The sequence below is a fragment of the Jatropha curcas genome, chromosome 5, assembly GCF_041381405.1.
Source record: "Jatropha curcas cultivar XTBG-Jc1 chromosome 5, XTBG_Jcur_1.0, whole genome shotgun sequence".
Lineage (NCBI taxonomy): Eukaryota > Viridiplantae > Streptophyta > Magnoliopsida > Malpighiales > Euphorbiaceae > Jatropha > Jatropha curcas.
Window position 1 is genome coordinate 13,750,054 of NC_143155.1, and position 10,347 is coordinate 13,760,400.

Sequence of the window (10,347 nt, forward strand, 5' to 3'; positions counted from 1 at the left end):
GGGGCTAGCATGCCTATCTCGTGCCATCTAGCACGCCCGTGCTGAAGTCTAGATTTCATATTGGCCAACAACTTCAGTTCTAGCCCATGCCGCTTGCATGATCTGCATGAGATGCTTTTCTGACATGCCAATTAAACTTAAACCCTATCTAGCCGCTGGAGAATCCAAATTTGGAAGAAATACAAAGCTTAATTAGTTTCCTACCTCAAAACGTTTTTTTCCTCATTAGAGATTCTATTTCCTAATCAAATTCAAAGATTTCCCAAGGAGTCCATATAAAGAGAGAGATTAGCTATGTTATGAGCATATCTTGTTCTATTATTCTCTACTCTATTTTAGTTCTCTCTCTAAGACTTCGAATATTCAAATTACTGTCAAGATTCAAGGAAACCGCTCAAGCTAATCATTGACTAGTTTTTATTTCTAAACTCTTTTCTTGTTCATTATTGATTATGGTATTATTTGCAAGTTTAGTGGAGTTTGATTCATTTATTATGTCGAACTAAATCTTTTTACTAGGGATATGATGTAGCTTAAATTCAACTCCAGTTTATAATATTGGATTTGATTTTCTTCATTCAAGTAAATATTATTGATCTTAATGCTTCCAGGTAGAGTTTTTCCCTTGGATTGATTTATTTCATTAATCACTATCGAGAGAATGGTTTTTGATATGAACAGGTTAATAAATTTCATGGGAATAATAACTTGATGCGAGAGCTAGCTAGTTTGACTCGTGGGAGGTTTTTATAAAATTGAAGGCCTTAATTTAATAAATGTTTGGTTGCACCATTCAGAGATGGGTAATCAAATCGGGTTAAAATAGCTAATAAAATATTGAGAAGAAGTATTCCCTGGTCCATTGCCCAAATAAAGTATAATTAATTTAGGCTTAACACCCCATCACTCTCACTACGACCAAAAATCATGTTAGCCAAAAATTTATGAATATAATTATATGCTAGGTTTCCCAAATTTGAGGCTTTCGATAATCTAAGATTGTACCCAATTTCCCCGGTCAGTCTTGTCCATGTTCCATGATCATTAAAATCTTTGGGTATTTGCTTAAGGGAATTCTTAGTGGGAAAACCAAATATATTGCTAACCTCATTCACCGACAGTTCATAATTTCTGCCAAAAACTAAACTTAATCTTAATTGGATATTCATTAGGCAATACAAAAATATCAGCAGAATAAGAACTTAAAAATTCTAAAGTCAATGGCGCATACACGAAATCCTTCATAGTAATAAATTTCTCCCATCCAGTTCTCTTAAGAGGTTTTAATACAGCATCTCTAAGTCCTATTTTTTCTAAAGCATTTTCATTAATGAAGTGATTGGGCAAAATAGGCCAGAGAGAGAGTTTAGTGTACCTTTCTTGCTGCTCGGGCGTGTCAATTTCGAATGGTGGAGGAGCAGGAGCTAAGGGAGGAGGTAGTGATGGAGGAGCCGTGGTTCGAACTCTTGTTGACACTAAAGTGGCAGTATGCTTCTCCTGTATCGTGGAGGCATGGTGAAAATCAAAGAAAGAGAGGAAGATGGAGAGTTTGCGAAGGTTTTGGTAGATAGAAAATGAAAGAGAGTTGAGGGTGAGGAGAGGTGAGGGCGTGCTATTTAAAAGGAAAAGGAGTAAGGGTTTTCGTGGTAATCAAAAAGTCACAACATGCCATTTTAAAAAAGTAATTTTACAGCGTGCCACGGGCGTGCTGCTGAGCACAGCCTGGCGTGTTGGGCTCTGGACCTTGCAAGGTGGTTGCAGCATGGGCTGTGCTTGGATGAGCGACAGCCTCTTGTAGCACAACTGTGCTTTTTGGCACGGATGGAGCATGCAAGCCGCTGACTTGGAAAGAATTCTCCCTTTAAGTAGCATCAGAACGGCCAGGGCGTGCTAGAGCCTGAGTCCTTATTTCACCTGAAAATTTTTGGACTAACAATACAAGACAAGAATGATTAAAAATTTCGGAAAATGCTAAACAAAAAAAGTAACAAAATAAATCAAAATGGGAGAATTTAGGCAAAAAAAGTAACGTCATTAAGCTTGACGCAGTAGATTCAATTTAGGCAAGACTAATAGCGATTTTGACTGGATCAAAACCTCCATCTTAGTAAACTTTCAATCGTTACGCAGTGACTTTGAAGCTTTAGTCTCTATTCATTATTTTGACCGCTCCATATGGAAAAATTTCTTTGCTTGTGAATGGCCCAGACCACCTAGAGCACAATTTTCCTGGAAAAAGATGAAGCGTAGAGTTATAGAGCAATACCTATTGGCCAACCTTCAGATTTCTCATAATGATGTGCTTATCATGCCATTGTTTAGTACAATCTTTATAGATTTTGGCATTCTCATAAGCATGGAGCCTCATTTCATCCATCATATTCAATTGAAGCAACCTCTTTTTACCTACCTCATTGGCATTAAAGTTGAGAAACTTGATTGCCTAATATGCTTTGTGTTCTAACTCAACAGGTAGATGACATGCCTTACCATAGACCATTCGATACGGAGACATACCAATTGGTGTTTTAATTGCAGTTCTATACGCCCAATGTGCATCATTGAGCTTCTTGGACCAGTCCTTCTTTGATTGACCAACTGTAGTTTCCAAATTTTTCTTGATTTCCCTATTTGTGACCTCTACTTGTCCACTTGTTTGTGGATGGTATGTGGTACCTACACGATAAGTAACACCATATTTTGAAAGAAGGGAACTAGATACTTATTACAAAAATGTTTACCTTCGTCCATGATTATTGCTTTAGGAGTACCATGACGTGTGAAGATTTATTTCTTAATGAAGTTCATCACACTTTTGGCATCATTGTTGGGAAGAGCAACTGCCTCCACCCATTTGGAGACATAATCCACTGTCACTATAATTTATTGGTTGGAATAAGAAGATGGAAAGGGTCCCATGAAATGCAAAACCCAAACATCAAAATCTCCACTTCAAGGATGTTGTCCAATGGCATCTCATATCTCTTGGAGATATTCACTAACCTTGACAATGATCACAAATACGAACAAAGTTAAAAGCATCTTTAAATAAGTTAGGCCAATTCAAACCGCTTTCTAAAACACGTGCTGCCATCTTGCTCGCTCCAAAATGTCCTCTACATTCCATTGAATGACAAAAACAAAGAACACTTTCCATCTCTTCTTTTGACACACATCATCTAAAGATTTGATCACTACAATACTTGAACAAGAAAGGCGCCTCCCAATAATAATATTTAAGATCATGAAAAAAATTTTTCTTTTGTTGATAAGAAAGATTAGGAGGAGTAATTTTGCAAGCAAGATAGTTTAACTATATCGGTATACCATGGAGCTTGCATATTGGCTAGAAGAAGAAGATGTTCATGGAGGAAGTCTTCATTAATTTGCAACTCTTCCTGCTTATCTTCCCCCAACTCGAGCCTTGACAAGTGATCAGCCATAAAGTTCTCGGTTCCCTTTTTATCACGAATCTCCAAATCTAATTCCTACAAAAGAAGAAGCCAATGAATTAGTCTTGGCTTTGCATCTTTCTTTTCTAACAAATACTTAATAGCGGAGTGATCAGTGTAGACTATGGTTTTAGCTCCAATCAAATATGCTCTAAATTTATCAAATGCAAAAACAATAGCAAGAAGCTCCTTTTCAGTGGTGGCATAATTTAATTGTGCATCATTCAATGTACGACTAGTAAGTCGAAGCGCAGCACATAAGTGCATATTAATTCTCGGTTCCTCCCGTTCGATTAGCTCTCTCGCAACAAAGAGAGGAGCCGGTTTTCAGTTTTCAAAGAAGTCATTCGAGATTCCCCGATTTATTACTCAAACTAAGCTGACCGAGGAAGACGAAGATGAACAAGAACGTATCAAAGACAACAACCATGTTATTCTATTGCGTACCCTCACTTGAAAGAAAACCTTTTCCAACCTCTGATCTTTCTCGAGAAAGTTGGTTACATCTCAATGGAAGATTGTTGAGCCGCCAACGGATTCATAATAAATGACATGCAACTTCTTTTCTCTTCTTTGCCCAAGAACAGCTCTTATAGCATGATCACTAGCATCACACATGAGTTTAAAAGGTAGGCTCCAACCTGGTGTAGCGATGATAGGAGCTGAAATCAATTCATTCTTCAATGTGTTAAAAACATTCAAACACTCTTTGTTAAAATCAAAAGGAACATCCTTAACTAATAAATTATAAAGAGGTTTTGTGATTTTTGAGAAATTCTTGATAAATCTCCTATAGAAACCTGCATGTCCAAGAAAACTCCTTCACTAAATTTGGAGGCGGTAGCTTTTCAGTTTCCTCTATCTTGGCTTTGTCCACTTCAATCCCTTTTTCTGAGATTGTATGCCCTAAAACAATACCTTCACTAACCATAAAGTGACATTTTTCCCAATTCAAAACAAGGTAAGTGTCCTCACATCACTGCATTACTAGAGAAAGGTTATAGAGACAAGAATCAAAAGAAGAACCAAAGACAGAAAAATCATTCGTAAATATTTCAATCAATTTTTCAACCATATCAGAAAATATAGACATCATACACCTTTGAAAAGTCAGAGGTGCATTACATAACCCAAAAGGCATTCTCCTAGAAGCAAAAGCACCATAAGGGCAAGTGAAAGTAGTCTTTTCTTGATCCTCGGGAGCTATAGGTATTTGAAAATACCCTAAAAATCACCTAGAAAATAATAGTAAGGTTAACCTGCAAGTCTTTCAAGCATTTGATCAATAAAAGGTAAAGGAAAGTGATCTTTGCGTGTTGTTTTATTCAACTTTCGATAATCAATACACACACGCCAACCTGTGACAGTTCTAGTAGGAATTAATTCATTATTCTTGTTAGAAATAACTATCATACCTCCCTTCTTCGGAACAACTTGAACTGGACTTACCCAACTACTATCTGACATTGGATAGATAATGTATGCATCCAAAAGCTTAATGATTTCAGCTTTGACTATTTCCTTCATGTTTGGATTTAATCTCCGTTGATGCTCAATTGTAGGTTTGTAGTCTTCTTCCATCAAGATCTTATGCATGCACACACTTGGACTTATCCCCTTCAAATTTGAAATTGGCCAACCTAAAGCCTTCTTAAGCTTTCCTAGAACTTGTAATAACCTTTTCTCTTGATCAGGTGATAAGTGAGAGGAAATAATAATAGGAAAAGAATTATTCTCACCTAAGAATGCATATTGTAAATGAGATGAAAGTTGTTTCAATTCTTACTTCGGTGGTTCACTTACTTCCTCGCCTTTGATGCTTTCATCATTAATGTCACCTTTATTAATGTTCACTTTATTTTTAACATTCAAGGTGGGAAAAGAATTATTCTCACCTAAGAATGCATATTGTAAATGAGATGAAAGTTGTTTCAATTCTTACTCCGGTGGTTCACTTACTTGCTCACCTTTGATGCTTTCATCATTAATGTCACCTTTATTAATGTTCACTTTATTTTTAACATTCAAGGTGTCTTTTACATAAGCATTAATAACATCAATTCTAAAGCAACCATTATAATCCATAGGAAGCTTATAAGATTTTAGAACATCAAAAACAACTTCCTCTTAACCTACTCTTAAGGTTAACTTACCCTCATAGACATCAATCAATGCTCTTACAGTTGCAAGGAAAGGTCTTCCAAGGATTAGGGATCCTTCTCTATCTTCATCAATGTCAAGAATAACACAATCAACAAGAAAAATAAATTTACCTATCTTGATGAGCACATCTTCTACAATTCCTCTTGGATATTTGATTGATTGATTAGCCAATTGTAGAGACATTCTTGTTGGTTTCAGCTCTCCCATCCCTAGCATCTTGAAAACTTCATAAAACATAAGATTAATGCTTGCACCTAAATCTGCTAAAGCTTTTTCAAAATCAAGATTTCCAATATTACAACGGATAAAAAACTTCTTGGATCTTTTAAATTTTGAGGTAATTTATTTTGAATGATTGCACTACACACCTCTGTTAAGATTACCGTTCCTTTTTCATCGATCTTCCGTTTCTTGCTCAGTATCTCCTTCAAGAATTTTGCATAATTGGGCATTTGAGCAAGGGCTTCAACAAAAGGGATGTTTATTTGAAGATTTTTGAAAACATCAAGAAACTTGAGGAAACTCTTATCATCTTATGATTTCTTAAGCCTTTATGGGAAAAGAACAGGTGGAACATAGGGTTTCACTTCCTCTTTCTCTTCAAAGTCAATGATGGGGATCTTTTTCTACTCCTTCTTTTCGTCCTCCTTCTTGGATGGATCCTCCAATTGTTTTTCATTCCTCAAAGTGATAGCTTGTACCTGTTCTTTGGGATTTTTCTCAGTGTTACTAGGTAACGTACCTTAAGGTTTAGAAGCCATCATGTTAGCAAACTGTCCTAGTTGAATCTCTAAGTTCCTTATCGCAACTTGTTGGATTTTGTGATTTTCCCGAGTTTCATTCATGAAATCCATGTGAGATTTAGAGAGAGCAGTAAGAAGATCATCATGAGTCTTCTTCTCTTGAGAAGGGAAACCTGATGGTGCATTCAAGGCGTTGTTTGGATTCCCATAAGAAAGATTAGGATGATTCCTTAACCTGTTATCATAAGAGTTAGAATATGGGTAGTTCTTTCTTCCTTAATTCATCACATAGTTGACTTGCTCCAAAGTTTGCGGATTTAAAGAATCCAACATGCACTCTCCAATTCCATATTGTCCATTACACCTGTCACATTCTTGCACAATAAAACTAACAGAATTAATAGTCAATAAATCCAACTTCCTTACCATATTGTCCACTTTGGCATTAATTGCGATAATGGCATCAATCTCATAAACTCCTGCAAGTTTCTTCCTTTCAGAATGGTTTTGATAATGGCTGTTGTTTGCCATCTCTTTTATCAAAACATATGTCTCATCAATTTCTTTTCTTTCAAAAGATCCACCAACAGTTGCATCTAAAGTAATCTTCATATTAGGAGATAATGCATTATAAAAAGTTTGTACATGTAACCACTTGGGTAATCTATAATGTGGGCACTTCCTCAATGGGTCCTTAAGTCTCTCCCAAGCTTCATACAAACTCTCTTAATCATGTTGGGCAAAAGTCATTATCTTATTGCAAAGCTTTATGGTCTTTGAAGATGGAAAGAATTTCGCCAAAAATTTCTAGGCTAGTTCCTCCCATGTAGTAAAACTTTTAGTAGGGCATGATTGTAACCAAGAGCGTGCCTTATCCCTTAGAGTGAAAGGAAACAGTCTCAATTTTATGGCATCCTCAAAAACTCCATTTTGCTTGAATGTATCGCAAATCTCCAGGAAATTTGTGATATGGGCATTAGGATCTTTACTGGGCAGACCTCCATATTGGATTGAGGTGGAAAGCATTTGAATAATTGCAAGTTTGATCTCAAAATTATTAGCTTCCATCCTAGGCCCAGTGATACTTGATGGCTCCATTCAGAGAAGGAGTTGTGTAGTCTCGCAAGGTGCGGACAGGAGGTTGAGGTCTTCTATTATTATTATTGGGCTGTGGTGGCAAAATCTGATGCTCTCCTTATAGAGGATCGTTCCCTATGTCTAAATCATCATCCATATTTGCTTGTTGCTCTTGTTCTCTCCTTTGTACTCTCCTTGCAACATTATTTCTGTGACAAGTCTTTTCAATTTATGGATCAAAGACTAAGGGCTCAGTTCTACTAGATTTTCTTTGCATAAACACCTAAAATATTCTTCTATAAAAAGCAAAAGTGAAAATAAAAATAAATGTCTAAATTAATAATAAGGTAATTAGTATTGATATCAGTAATGTCAATCCCTGGCAATGACGCCAAAAACTTGATAAGTTTTTTCGCAAGTGCACGAAATCACGACAAGTAATAAAGAATGAGTAGAGTATCATCCCACAAGGATTGTATACCAAATACCGAAATTGTGTTAACTTACTATTATTTAAACGATAATAAAGAGAATTATTTTAAAAATTTTAATAAGTAAAAGAAAATAAAAAGAAATCAAGCAAGACAATTCGATGCAAAGGAATTAAGAATTAGAAGCTACTAGGAATTTTGATTTAACTTAATTCTATCCAATTTATTTTATTAATTTGATAATCAATTTTAATTGTTCAAGAAGGGGAAACAACCCTAAAATCATTAACAAGCTCTACTGATGTATTTATTAGCTATTTTAACTCGGTCTAATTACCTATCTTCCAATAGTGCAATCAAACATGAATTAAAACATTAAGTTTTATGGTTTGTTTATTATTCATAACCTAAGGTCATTAATTTATGAAAACTCCCATAAGTCAAACCATATAGCTTCCGCATCAAGTTATTGTTCCCATTTAATTTATTGCTTTTTCATATCAAAAATCCTTCTCTCTATAGTGATTAATGAAATAAATCAAATCTAAAGGAAAAACTCTGTCTAGAAGCATTAAATTCAATAATAAATTATACTTTGAACAAAGAAAAGCAAATCTAATATTATAAATTGGAATCAAAATTAAGCTACATCAAATCCCTAGTATGAGAGTTTAGTTCGACATAGTAATTAAATAAAACTCAATTGAATTTATAAATAATCCCATAAAAAATAATAAACAAAAAGAGAGTTTAGATAAAAATTAGTCGACGGTAAGCTTGAACGGCTTCTTTGAATTTTGACACAAATCTTCAGTACTTGAAGAGAGAAAACTATGTAGAAATTAATAGAACAAGAGATGGAATATGAAAATCACCCCCAATCATGGCTAATCTCTCTATTTATATAGACTTTCTGAAAATATCTTCGTGTTCCTTTAGGAAAGTGGATCTCCTATTGAGTAAGAAATCTTTTTGAGATAGAAAACTGTTTACGCTTTGTATTTCCCAATTGTGACTCTTTCAGCATCTAAATAGGAGCTAAACTTGATTGGCGCATTAGAAAAGCATCTCATGTGGTTCCATGCAAGCGGCACGGCCTAGAACTGACCTTCTCGGGCCAAGATAAAATCTGGTCTTCAGCACGAGCGTGCTGTCTAGCACAGTTTGGGCGTGCTAGGCTCTGAGTTGCTGAGGTGGTTAAAGCACGGGCCATGCTTGGATGAGCACGCTCAAGGATCGATAGCCTCTTGTAGAACGGCAAGCTCTTTGGCACGGCCTGGGCGTGCTAGCTTTTGAGTCTCTGGTCAATTCCACACAGCACGAGGGTGCTAGATAACACACACAGGGGTGCTAGATAACACGCCTAAGGCGTGCTAGCTTCTGAACTTAGGAACACTCTTTTTTATATTTTTGACTGGTTTTTTTATAGAAATGCTGCAAAATTCCCCAAGATCAAATGAAATGTGATTTAAGGAAGTTTTAAATAAAAATATAAATAAAACTAAATAAAAATAAACAAAAATACTAAAAATTCTAATAAAAATTATATTAAAAATACTATAAAAATAACAACTATCAGTAAGTTTACTGTTAATCTTCTTTTTTTAATCCTTTAATAATAATTCTACATTGCTGAAATATGTAACTATTATTGTACTGTAAAACAAACAAAATAATAATAAAAAAGAACAAAAAAGTGTTTTTTTATTTCTTTAATCAAATATTATAACTGAGTTATATGATATTGATTATCTGATGTTGAAAAAAGTTTATTTAGAGCAGAGATTCAAAGATTAAAATAGACATGAATCTATTTCATGGGCTCTCTCTCTTTGCAGTTATATTGTTTAAGAGAGATTTTTACCTTGAAGTGAACGTCAGTACTTAATCATTATATATTGATGATAATCAGGCGCTTTGACTTTCTCCAGTTTTGGAGTAATTTGACTCACTTAGAATAAATTAGTGTGTAACTTGATCTAAAAAGGTAAAATCTTATCTTTTTTTCCTCGAATGACGAGCTCACGGAATAGATTGGGTTTTATTTCTTATAATAATGTGAAAATAATAATAGTAATTTCAGACGGGAAGAAGAAAAGACAGTAGTGCAAAGCAAATACTAACATGAAAAAGTTTGATTCAAAGTTTCCTTACTAGTTAAGACACGTGGTAAAATGCTGATCAATGTCAGTAGACATGGGTCCCGCGATTGATAAACGTGACGTATAATGAAGTGTCATGCTCACGCCAGCGTCGACAAAACACCCAATAGCACGCGCCTCGAAAATTTCTAAATAGGCTTCAACAGACTTCACCTCACCACACTCTCTTAATAACCTTTTCAATTGCTAATAAAATAATTACTTTAATAAAATTGAGATCAATTTATGAAATTACTAGTCGTTGTAGATGAATACGGTGGAGTTTATCCGTTTTCACCCCTTTAAAGAATTAGATTTTATTAGAATCTACTTTAATGAA

General features: G+C 35.0%; 1 non-coding gene across 1 annotated transcript; it reads left to right on the plus strand.

The window, feature by feature from the left end:
• The first annotated feature begins 7,019 nt into the window (after nucleotides 1–7,019).
• On the plus strand, nucleotides 7,020–7,126 carry LOC149496245 (small nucleolar RNA R71). The gene has a single exon (XR_016321057.1). It is a non-coding gene; the product is annotated as a small nucleolar RNA R71 (small nucleolar RNA).
• The last annotated feature ends 3,221 nt before the right edge of the window (nucleotides 7,127–10,347 follow it).